Raw genomic sequence first — 11,407 nt, 5'->3', positions numbered from 1 at the left:
GCGGGCCCCGGCGCGCGAGGGGCGGGGCCTCCCGCGGCGGGGCGGGGCGAGCCCTGAGGGAGCCAGGTGCCGCGGGCGGGGCGCGCGGCCGCGGGGCGGGTAACGGCCGGGAGGCTGGGCCGCAGGGGTGGTGGCAGCAGCGAAGGGCTGCTAATCCGTGTTTAACTGCCCAAACAATTAACAGCCCAAGGCTGCCTCCCACCCTACAACCACTGTGAAAAACCCGGGCGCTGGCAAAGAGAAGGAAACCCGGGAGGGGAGTCTGAGGGGCACCACTGTCCCTGCTCCCCTCCTGTGGTGGGCGGTGAGGGGTCGAAGGGTGCCCGGCCCTCCTTGGGAGACCCAGAAAGGAGCTGACCGCCCTGTTTGCTCTCACAGTGCAAGCGTAAGCTTTTTGCTGTGGCTGTTGTGATTAGTCTGAGCTTACTGCTTGTTCAGACCGACAGAAAACACATCCCAAAGAAGGAAAGAAATGGTTCGGACACGTGCCTGTCTTTGCAAACCGGCGGCAGGAAACCGTAGGCATAGCACATAGGTTTATAGCCCACCTCGTCTTCATTAAGAGTTAAAGTAAGGTTAAAGTCCAGTGAAAAACACTTTTTTTTACATTCATTACTAGGTCAAGGTTTCTGCTACAGTATCTTTGACTTCTGCACATAAAAGCTTCACAATTGCCCCTTCATGGCAGTATTCCCTCATGCTTTTTAGGCTACTTGGGTTACAAATATATCCTTTCTCCTCATGAAGATGCAATCTGAGCATGCAAATTGTCTTGGACTCCAGCCCCTTCCCTCTCACCGGCATTGGTGCTCATGCAAGTGCACAGCGTGCTGGTCCAGGGAACTGATCCAGACTGCTTTTTTTTTTTTTTCCTAGGCGTTCTTGGCTGGTTAAACTCGGTGAACTCTGGTTGTGTGAGCACCTATGCCAGCATAAGGGGGAGGGTGGGAATGCGTGACTGGGGGATGTGGAGCTGTGACAGCCCCCATTATAGGCCAGCGTAAAGTGCTGTGGAACTGGACCTTCAGGAATTGCTTGTGATCACTAGCAAAGACAGGGTTATCTCGGATCATTCAGTCAGGCTTCTGGTAGACCAAAAAATAGGAGTGGGGAGTGACACCCTGTGGAAGAAGAAATAATAGGTGTGCCTCCTGCTAACCACCGAGAGTGTTGGTGGGGTTTCAGATGAACCCTGTACGTTATGCTGTCACGTTCCCTCTCTCCAGCCCAGTCAGCTGGCCTAACAGCCTAACCCACTATCGCCAATTTAAAGGTTTTTAAATTATCAGTCAGTACTTCTCCCTCAGGTCCTGATACTGGTTAAGAAAAAAAACCACAAATATTTGAAAATAAATAAAGGTTAGGTTCCTTTGTTCTGCCTTCTTTTTAGCCCTTCACCATGTATTTGGCTCACATTTTCTTCTATAGTCTAGAAATATCCTCTTTTAAAATGAGAGATGACATACCCACTTAATCATATGAATTCAGGGGCCTGAGTTTTAAGAAAAAATACAGTAAGATTTACAGTAAGGATAAAAGAATTTCTTATATTGTCAGTTATAGATTCTGGAGTCTGAGGGTATCTGTCATATGTGAATGCCCATAAAACCTCAGCATTAGCTTACTGCTTCCTTTGGCTCTGTTTAAAAGAAGGGGGGGGGGAATAGGCCCTCACCTGTTTCCCCCAAACAAAAACAAACAACCACCTGTTCCCCTCAAAAACAAAAAGTACAAAAAGGGGCCCTCTGAAAATATTGGATGCTCAGCTACATTTAGGATATAGATATCATTTTAAGAGATCCTACTAGGAAAATAGGGACTGAGAAAAGAACAATTAGGATCTAACAAAATTAAGGAACTAGGGAGGATGAAGAGCAATGATGAGAATTCAGGGCTGAAGAGGCAAGGTAGAGAAGGGAACTCATGAAGGAAAGACTTGTTGGGAGACTCAGATCAAATGGGGAAGGATTTGTAAAAAGGGATCTCTAAAAAGAATTGGTTTAATGCAGTAGGGGAAATTTATGTACTGAGATCCATCTACTGTCATGCATCATGGAAAGAGTTGGCTCTCAGTGTTCTGCTGAAAATTTTAGCTGGGCTTTGTATTCCTCCTGTTTTCTATACCTTCGTGCTTTCTGTCACAATGGATAAACTCTGCCGTTCTGTCAGCTTTCCTGAATTTGTGTTTGTGCTCAAAACCTGGCTGATAGCTCTCGTTGCATATCTGCTTCCTGACCTGTGTCATAAATTCACTCACTGTCCCATACCACAGCCCCTTGCATATACTATCAAGTCCATATGGTAGGTAATGTCACATTTCTCATGGGTAAGTGATGCCCTGGCTTCTTGCCCTTATTGCTGAGGGGAGCTTTAAGACATGAGATCTAATAATGCTAAGAAACAAGAGGAGTGCATACTGATACTATATTTTACAGACTGATTGTATAAAGTTAGTTAAAGAAGAAGAAATAAGAAGTGCTAAGAGAGATGAGATAAGGGGTAAAAAAAATTCTTTCAGATTATCAGTCATACCATTTCCCAAATAGGAATTTATAGGATTCTTTTTATTCACTGCTGTCCAATAACGCCTGAATAATGAATGAGTGATGATGTATCTGCAGTGGTCTAAAAATATAACTGAGGCAAGGTCAGAGGGAAGTTAGTATCTTTTGTTAGCCTGATGCAATTGTGGAGGAAAAAAAAGATAAACTTGCATGTATGTAAACCTTTCTCCACACTGCAAAACTTGTTCATTTTATCCAACTGTATCAGTTGGTCTGATAAAATGTAAAATGCATTTCACTACAAATTCTGCCTTGTGAATAACAAAGATAAGCAAAAATGACTGAAATGTCATACTGAGGTTTTATCACTGAGAAAGGAAAATATCAGAAGGTATTCAATTAGCTAACTCAGCCTCTTAAATTCTTTAAATGGGAATAATTAAGTATATTTATTATTCACCATGAAAAATTAATGAGCAATATATAACATTTTATGCTATAACATTTGCTAGTCCTAAGTAAAATGTCAAAACATGCAGCGGCATTAATTAATTTCTATTTAATATGTTTAGAAAATAACTGAAATTCAGAATACAGTAAGCTTAGCAAACTATGGATGTTAAATAAGTATATAGGACAATCAATTTTTTTAAAGAATAAACCTCTTACACTTTTGTATGTTCAAAGGCCATTGGAACAGTTACTGTATGCCAGACAATTGAAACAAAATTCTAACTACTCTTTAGATAAATAGATAAATTAGATCAACATAAAAATAAATATTCACAATTATGGAAGGGGATTATCTGATTCAACAGAGAAAACAAAGAGAGAAATCAGTTTCCACTCAAACTTTCTGCTAATTAAATAATCCATCTAAGCAGATGCATTTGTATAATTTCTTCTGGTTTTGTTCTGTCAGGAAGTTAAACCACTAGTTAAGTCTGCAAAGCAATAAGATTTAGTGCTGACAGATTTGTGTCAATGCTGCCAAGCATGCAGAATAGTTAAGAGTTTTTCAAAGGCAAAGACGCTTTCTTTGATGTTCACGTGCCCTTTCATACAACCTCCAGTGTCAACACTTTGGTATGATAGATTGTAAGGTTGGGCAAGCAAGGGGAAACTGAATGTGTTTTACTGCCCTGTGTTGTGCATATGGTATCATCAGACTTCTTGGTGCAATCTCCCTTTTCTGTTGTTGCCAGACAGCATTTTTCATTCCTTCAAATTCATTCTTAAGACATGAATTTAGTTTTGTACAGCTGCCTTCCACTCTTATTGTATCTACTCTTCACCCCTCCCTACATTAGCCCCTAATGTTAAAAGGCAATAAAAAATTTTCAAAATCAATTTACAGTCATTACCAACATATTGTTGCCTTCACCTGTTCCTTCCTTTCTTAGCTCTCATTATTTTGTATTGTAGTGTTTGCTTAACTTATTCAGACTATAAGCAGGAGCTTATAATATGTTGCAATTACTCATGGTATTAGCAGTATACACATTTAGGGACAAATGTACACAAAATTAAGCTACATTGTAAGCAGCTGGCAAAGTGGTGTGACATTTAGCAAAATTCATATTTTTTCTAATTTGAATAAATTATTTTTTCATCAGTAGAACAATTCACTTTAAAATTTATTTAACAGGTCCTCTGGGAACAATTAGAAGTTATTAAATAGCAAAGAATCAAAATATTTGTATCACTCCTCTTAAGAAAGCTCAACTTTCTTGTCCTAAATAAATAAAAATGCAGCTATGTATGTAGACTAGTACAATTTTTACTGTTTTAATATATTAAAAAAGAAGAAAGAATACTTTATAGGAGTTTAAAAGAGAATTTTCTGTTTATCTCTTTTTCTGTATTCCTGTTTCAAAGTCATTTTTTTCTGTAAAGACTTCTAAAAAAGGAACTCCAAAACATCAGTCCAAAGGGAATTCTCAGTGTTGGGCTTTTGTTTCTTTGCCTCATCTAAAATTCTCCAAGGACAATTTCTGCCACATCTATTAGTGTTCAAAGTCCTCCTGGAAGGAGTCAAATCAAACTTACCAGCTTATGTAAATACATAGCATGTATGAAAACAATAAGGCAAGCAGGCCTGGATTTTTTTTTATTATTTTTATTAACTATTCTCAATTTTAAAACTCCTCAGCTTGTCCTGCCATGTTTTGCTACAGCATCAAGTGCTTTGAGTTCCTGCCATTCAGCATCATTTGTATTCTCATACTGGAATACATATTTACTAACAGTAATTGTACACAATAGCAACTTTGCATAATGGCTTGAAATTTCATTTTTTAAGGTGAAGTACATTACCTTGCAGGATTATGTTCAGATTAGTTGCTTTCAGCCTTTTCCATTTTATAGTAGCAGTGCAGTCTCTAGGTAGTGAATCTAAGACTACTGGTAATAAGTATGCTTATCTTAGTTACTTTTTTGATGACCCTTAGAAGCAGTGCATTAGTCTATGAGATCCTCAGACCACAGAACCACTGCTTTTTAATTTATTTTTTCATATTTGATATAAATATATTTAATACATTTATGTATTTATTATTCCCAGGTGGGGGGGAAAAAAAAGGTCTGCATGGTTAGGAGAGTGGAAGTGCATCTAGCAAACAGCTAAAGTGAAAAAATGTTAGATGATGACAGCCAGCTGCTCTTTCAAGAGGAAACAGAGGTTTGGGAGAGATGCCAGGGACTCTGAAAGCCATGCAACAGAGCAAGCCTGATGCACCAGAGGCAGCGAGCCAGGTAGCCAGTTGCCTCCATTTAGGAAAAAGCAGCATAACCTGGAATGGAAAAGATGACAGATGGTCGTTCAGTAGACAGAGGTTTTTGGAAAGCTGTCAGTTAGTCAAAGCAGGTAAAGATTTGATTTACTTGGTCAATTTCTGGCCAAGCCAGCTTGTTATTCTACTGTTATCACTGCTCTGCTTTTGCTCCCTTCTCCTCCCTTTTTCATGTACTGTTTGACAGTTTGACATTGTAAAGAAATGAAGAAACATGTCAAGTATAGAGATATAAAATCCTAATGTTGCTCCTTCCATATCGGGCCCATGAGGGTCCATGAGGGACCCATAGCCCTTGTTCTCTAGGGGTGGTTTTATTTCCCAAATTAACAATTCAAAACCAGATTATATCAGTCAAAACTACTAGCAGTTTAAAGCATTTAATGCTTGAGCTATCAGGAAGAAGAGAGAACACAACTTCAATACTTTCTTTTGTATCTACTTCCCCCTTTAAAACTTTGAATAGAGCGGCCATGTAACAGACAAAAGCCAAAGGTACGTAACAGACTTATATACCAGTACATCCTTATACTTTGTCACTAGTTTTAGTCATGCCTTAAATTCATATAAAGAATTATGGTGAGCAGTCAGCTTGCCTTTTACAGCCCTGTGCCACTCTATTTGAGTGCAGACATTATACTCATATCTAAGGTATCATTAGAATTATACTGTCAAACCATTCTGTTGCACAAGTGGTAGCAGAGTCTGTGAGTGGATAGGATACTGTGTTGCACCGAGAGAGCACAAAACTTAAAGCATGAGACATCTAAGATATCTTCAAGTGCTACTGACTCATGATTGCACTAATAAGTTACCCAACTTTCACCCATCCCTTCTGTGCAACTTCAGAAAGCTTTATTTTATTTTTATTTTTTTTACTATTTTCTTTCAGGTTAAAAAAGGGTAAAATAAAAATAGAACACAGTGCTAAGCTAGCTCCAGGCACCATGCACAAAAAGGAATGCTGCGATCTGCAATGGCTGCCAAAACATTTCTGTGGAATTTAAGAAATCTGTTTTGATCTTCAGAGCTATAATTGTGTAGCAGACTTGCTGAACAGTTAGCAAAGAAATGAATAGAAGGGTGATAGAAGGACCTTAGAACTTGCTCTCCTCTTTTGAATTCCTTCTATTCTTCCAAACATGGACAAGTAAGTAAACTAAACTAGAGTCTTTTAATTAGTGACAGTAACCCCCTTCTGGTATCTGATGCCAACTTAATCTCAAAAGCATTGAAGTTCATTGTCCCTCACGCAAGTCATTAGCTCTGCTAGCACCAAGCTTGGTATTCATGTCAACAGTTTGCTACCACTTGCTGCCTGCCCTTCGGGATCTATGTCCAACACTCACAGGGTGCCATTATAAGCATTCTGTATAGGAGGATGTATTGGCCTCACGCACTGCCCACTTCAGAGTGAGGATGAGTTTATTTATTCATGGCCAGCCCTTCGGTCACCTGCTACACAAATGGGAAACTCTGTCTTTACTAGGGAACCAGCTTTTTTCAAGAACTGCTTGTAGGATATTAGCCTCACACTACAAAGCAGCACAAATGAAAAACAATTCACAGAAAATTGAACATGGTCATTGGAACAGTATGTCACTCAAAGACAACCTGAGACAACCCATACACATCCTTTTTTTCTTTTTTTTTAAAACCTGCTTTACTAACAGGAGTATTTATATATAAAATGTAATGAAGTCTTACACTAAGCCTTCTCAAGCTTCTTAGCTCAGTTGTTACTTTTACCTTAAGTTTAATTTGCAAGCATAGATGCTATCAGTTTCTTCCTGCTGAAGCAGCACTCAAAGGAGTATCTCTGCTTCCATCATACTTCCATCACTGAGAAAGGTAATGAATCACCTGTGTGAACAAATTAGCAGAGCCCACTTGGCATTTTGAGAGCAGACACTCTATCTGACAATCTGCTAGAACAACTTATCCCAAAATTGCCCACTTACAGTTCATGCACTTTTTCCTAACCAGTACAAATAACACATTCAAAGAAAGGTGTCTGAAAATTTTAATCATTTTATTTATTATGTTATTTATCATGACACACTCTAAGCCTCACCACTGCCAGTCAAGATCAAATAAACTGCATCCACAATAATTTTCACCAAAAATCCTTTTTTTGGTCAAACTCTTCACAGGTAAAGCCATGCAAGAAATATTAATTTATTCTGGGAGAAGGCATTTAAATATCTAGGACACTATTTTGGGTTTCAAACATACCTATCATTTGAAACTAACTCATTTCAAACTGACTATGTTTATCAAACAATGTAAAATAACTACAGAGTTCTTCACTTTTAAACAATTCCATTATCATTAATTGTATGGAGTTCATTTTGTAAAAATATCTTTGCACTGTGATTTCTACTGTTTCTTTCTTTCCAGCCCTTCCTCCCAGTTTTTCTGCCAAGCTTTGAAAATTTAAAATTATTTAATAAAGTCTTTGAGTTGAGGTCAGCATGAAGTCAGTTTAAAGCATTTTCCTAATGTGCTACTGTATACTTGGCTGAATGCAATATAGTGTCATCTTTATTAAAGGAGCATTTAACTGGAGTTGAACGTAGTTTATGAGATAGAAAATTCATAGCATCTCATGGTGTAAACTGTATTATCCAGTTGCTACATAGAGGCCTTTTAAGTGTACAACAATATACTGGTTATGTTTTGCTTGCAGTATGTTTGGAATTTTTAGAACAAAATCGTATATACATTAAAAAATTACATCCACACACAATCTTTTGTTCATGGAGATGTTTATTTTTGTCTTCAATGCTTGTAGGGAATATGGTTTCACTACAAAAAGTGTCTCAGAGAAACTCCATTCAAAATCTAGACTTAAGAATGAAGGGAAAAAATATACTTTCAGCTGTACCAGTCCTGAGCAAAGAAGTAAAAAAAACCACCACCAACAACAACAACAAAAACCCTTAGAGAGATAGGAAACAGCACCAATAAAACTGGAGGGCTTCTTACTGATATCTCATGCTTTTCTGCTTGAGAATTGGTAAAATTTAGGTGGGAGGAATTACTTTATTAGAATGCAGACCTGACTAAGATTCACAGTCCCAGTCTCTCGATAAAAATACCATGGATTTTTTTACAATTAGAATTCAGGGCCTCAGTTTTTTACTTTACATTAAAGTAGTCAGGACTGCTAACAGCATGACTGTTGCCCCACGGTGTAACATTTTCTCTTACTTAAATTGGAAAATAAATATTTACTTAATATACCTATTTTAATAAATATTTATTTCCTAACCAACACTGAGTTCCTGAAAAGTTACATTTTTCTTAGAAGTATACTACTCATGCAATTGTAAACTTCTGGTAACATCGGATCTCTAAATAAGTCAAATGGCTTACATTTTGTCTCCTGTTCTCTCGGTGAAAGGATTTCAAGCCATTGGTAATGCTCAGTACTTAATAGTTGGTTTATGCAGGACATTAAGATTCAATCTGACAAAGTAAATATTTCTAAGAGTCAGAACAGAAAAGGCACTTAGTCATTTTGGGGAAGACACCTGACAAATTTTTTCAAAACAACAAGCCCTTTTTCTGACAATAAAATCCTTAAAAACTACCTTTAGATAAACATATACCCTACAAATAAAATCAACTTTTGTGCCCCTTCCCAAGAAAGGTAACACTACTCTTGATTGGGAAATCAAGTGTGAGAGCATCCAGAAACACTCAGAAGTTTTATTCACTTCTTTGATATTCTAGTAGGCTATCACAGCCGCCTGGAAGAAAAAGTATTCTCTAAAGAATTTCCATTTTATAAACTGAAAGCCATAGCAATTTCTGGACTGTTTCTTGTTAGGTGCTTGTATCAGCAATAAAATCTAAGATTCTAATGGATTATAACTAAAAACATCATGTCAGTTATAATCAATAACCTGTGACTCCATCCAGAAGAGCAAATCTTCTATCAAACTTCCTTTCTTTCACTTGAATCATTGCCTCAGTGATGCTCTGGATAAGGCACTTAATAACAGTAAATTTAAAGAGCATCTGACAGTGCTGTTGGTAGTTTTGATATGTCTGTGAGAGTGCCTCAATATTAAGTGGCTAAGGTGTGGAATCATCACTGCAAATAGCCATATGAACTACTGGTCACAAAACTCTTTTCAGAAGCCACATCCATTCTAGTCTGTGTTCTTATCACCCTTTCAGCATAAAGTTATCCTTTTTCTAGTAGTCCAGGAATCTGACCATCTAAAACTGGGTAATGTTTAAATGTACCAGAGGAATCTGTTTTGGTCCTGATTATCTCTTTAATCAAAGCTACTGCCCTTTTAATACACATGACCTAAGAGAGAGATGTTGATGGTATTAACATGAACTTCACAAAACCTTACATCTATCTTTAGGTCAAAAGTCACTGGAACCAATACGCAACAAGAATGGTAAAGCAGAACACACCGGTATGGAGTGTGGGATGCTGCCTACTTCCAACACAGTACAGAGAGAAGGGAACACTAAACTCATGAAGAAGTTATAATATAAAGGCTTTTCTAGGTATCACTGAAAATACATTTTTCTTCTTCCTCTTGTTGGACTGAGGGTTTCTGAACATTGTGTCGTGTAACATTTTAGAAACAGAAGCTGCCTACTCAGAATTTCTGTAGAAAAAATACTAAGTATCTGTGCACTCTCCTTGGTGGATCTCTTTCTTCAGCGAGCACAAAAAGCATTTTCTTGTACCTAACAAAAAGCCTTCAGGTACTGCAATTTACCTGGCAAAGTCACAGCTCCATCAGTTAGAAAGCATTTTGCTTATTCTTCCACATATGGAAAGCTCACAACAATAGAATCAGACATTTGCAGGAATATGGATATAAAGACCAGCAATTGGCATTCCAGAATTCCAGTTACCTCAGCCAGAAAGTTTGAGTAGTGTGGGATTGCTATAAATAAGTTTGCTCAGCAAGAATCTCCCCAGTAAGTCAGTTAGGTAGAAACAAGGACAAAATCGACAGATGATCTCCAAGCTCTGTTCCACGTACCATTTCTGGTCTTATAGAAACCAAGATATACTTGAAGAACTGGGAATAACAGTCAAATTCACCACTTACAAAAGCAGGTATAAGAGATTATTTCAAATTCACTGCATCCACTTACACTATAGATGAACTTTTTCCTAAAAAAAGATAAAAAGGGATCTGAATTTGTTCCCTTTAGAAGTGGGAGTAGTGACACTCAACAAATATATGTAATCTTAAGAGATTTCCCTTGATTAGATTAACTCATAGCTGAAGGCCATTACAGTAAGAGATGATCAAACAGATGGCAGATTTTCTTGCTTAGTCTATGCCTTCAGGAAGTGGGCCTGGCATTGAAGCATTTTGATTTATTCTCTGTAAAGAAGGATCAGCTTGAAATAGATTATTTCATTTTCAGGGAAGGCAGTTATATATTACATGCATATAAATCCCAAATTAGATCTTTGAATTCCCAAACTGGATATTCAGAAAGTAGAATCTTGGCCTGACCACTGGCTCGGCTTAACTAACCGATGCTAAGTGATTCTGAACAACTTCAACCTTCTCTAGTGAGGGATAAAGAGCCTGCTACCGCCTTTGAACTAAGAGAAGTTGCAGTTTGTAGAATCTAGACCAAGGCACCTTGCTTGAAATGATGGAGTCTTTACTGCTTGAACCACAGACAAGATAATGCAATCTTACTGGTGGGTGGTGAGTGAGCTTAGGAAGGGGGGGGGGGGGGTAAAGAGCCAATTAGTTAATCTCATTAGTACGGGTTATATATATCTCATTCTTGAGTATACTTTTGCTTCCTCACACTGAAGAGGAACATTAAGAACATGTGGTTAGCAGGTCATTCAAAAACATATTCATACGCTTTTTTCCCCCCCCTCAGTTGTCTTCTCAGTAACTCCACTGTAAATTAGAGTTTCTTTGGTATAGAGTAACATTTCTTAAAATTTTAAGCTTGAGGGAGCTTGTTCAGCTTGCAAACACTTTGTCAGAGAAGACTATAATTAAAGATGTATCAGGCAACTTTTCCAGGTGGTCTAGATCTTGCAGATATATACCCAAAGGACTTGCTCAGATATTCCTACCTTTGTGAAGACGTACT

The sequence above is a fragment of the Apteryx mantelli genome, chromosome 1 (assembly GCF_036417845.1).
Source record: "Apteryx mantelli isolate bAptMan1 chromosome 1, bAptMan1.hap1, whole genome shotgun sequence".
Lineage (NCBI taxonomy): Eukaryota > Metazoa > Chordata > Aves > Apterygiformes > Apterygidae > Apteryx > Apteryx mantelli.
This window is presented reverse-complemented; position numbering follows the sequence as displayed.